Here is a 2,045-nt window from a genome sequence, read left to right on the forward strand (position 1 = left end):
GAATACTTACATGAACACAGCCTTCAGTGCCAGCAGGAAGCAGTGCATCACCCTGACTTGCATCAAAAAATGTTGTGGTATGGTGAGATGGCTCAGCGGGTAAGAACACCGACTGCTCTTCCAAAGGTCCTGAGTTCAAATCCCAGCAACCATATGGTGGCTCACAACCATTCGTAACAAGATCTGATGCCCTCTTTTGGAGTGTCTGAAGACAGCTGCAGTGTACTTACATATAATAAATAAATAAATAAATCTTTTTTTAAAAATGTTGTGTTGGGGTCTGAGAATTTCCACACAAACTATACATACATCAACCTCAGTTAAGCAAGAATAGTTTATTGAACATACACTATAATACTGGACACCCAGGTCCACAAGAAGGAAAAACCTAATTGTGGCACCAGTCTGCCCTCAGGGTAGGCTTTTTATATGAAATAAAAACAAGTCCAGAGCTTTTTGTATGAAAAACCAGGTTCAAAAGTCTGAAGACAAGCAGTGAAGTGGTACAACATTTTTGGCTAACTAGACAAAGTATTATCAGCCAACCTTTAAGCCGACCTGTCCTGAGTGAGGTAAGGAGGGTGGTGGACAAGCGGTGAACAGAACATTGAGATTACAGGGTACAAGTCATTCAACCATAATTTTTTGGTTGTTAGTAACATTTTTTTTTTGGTGTATCAGCCATGAATAGTTACTTACGGGAAGTAGAGTCTGAGAACCTGAACTTATTTCACCTTATGAGCAAAATGGGGACTGAATACAAAGTGGCTACAGTTGTGTTAAAAGGATCAGGCCTCAACACTGTGGAGCACAAGAATCCCTGTGCTCACATATAACCACGAGGGAGGTGTCTCTTCAGTGGGAGAGATGGACAACCTGTTTTCCACTCAGAAGGCTGGGAGTGGAGGTGGCTAATATCCTAGGTGACCTCTGTGCTCTCTGTAGGGCCAGGCTACACCTGGAGTCCACCAAGCTCCCATAAGCAGGACCAGAGACAATAGTCTAAGTGACAGGTGACCTCTGCACTCTGTTTATGACCAAGACCACACCAGGTCCTTCTGCAGGCACTTAAGGTGACACATATAGTCTGTCTATAGAAACCATCTTTATGGAGGAAGTGACGTGTACTTTGAGAAGAGTTTCAATGTAATCATGCCTCAGGCTTTACTGTGCACACAGGATTGTATTACGTGGGAAACTCCCTCCTCCCCAATTTTACTGTACTTAAATATTTTTAAAATAAACTGCCCAAGTGTCTTGAAGTTTGCTTGAACCAACACTGGCTACTGAGTTGTGTTAAACTGTATTTCCTTGTTTCACACGGATTGTTATTCTCCTGGCTGTGCCATGTGTAGAGACACGCCTCCCCCCAAACCAAAGTGGTGCAAACAGTGGAAATTCAGGTGTGGTGGTAGAGGGAGGCGAATCTCTGTGAGTTAGAGGCCAGCCTGGTCTACATAGTGAGTTCCAGGATAGCCAAGTGACAGAGAGATTCTGTCTCAACAACAACAAAACAAAAAGCCACACGGAAGAGTGGAGGTCGTGGACAGTGGACACTTAGTAGGATTCCTTTTCCTAGCGGAGGCAGCCTACCTGCTGCAGAAGGCAGGGGAGAAGGCTGGAGCTTTGGGAAGTGAGGGGGCTGCAGGGGTAGCGCAGTGGAGTCCTTGGTGGCTAGACTGGGTATGCTGCACATTCTTGTATTTTGGTTAGTCACACATGTGTGGTTTGTGTACTTTCTGTATGTTGCATGTTTCACAGTTTCAAAAATCAAACAAACCCCACACCACCTCAAAGTAATAATTTTAAAAAAAAATCAACGCTTAGAAAATGTCACGTGCAGAGTTAAGCACTGGTCATTCCTGGTGCACTGGCTCATACCATCTTTTCTTAAAACCACCTTCACCGAGCAGTGGTGGCACACGCCTTTAATCCCAGCACTTTGGGAAGCAGAGGCAGGTGGATTTCTGAGTTTGAGGCCAGCCTGGTCTACAGAGTGAGTTCCAGGACAGCCAGGGCTACACAGAGAAACCCTGTCTCAAAAA

Source organism: Mus caroli, chromosome 14 (assembly GCF_900094665.2).
Source record: "Mus caroli chromosome 14, CAROLI_EIJ_v1.1, whole genome shotgun sequence".
In the NCBI taxonomy this organism is placed as follows: Eukaryota; Metazoa; Chordata; class Mammalia; order Rodentia; family Muridae; genus Mus; species Mus caroli.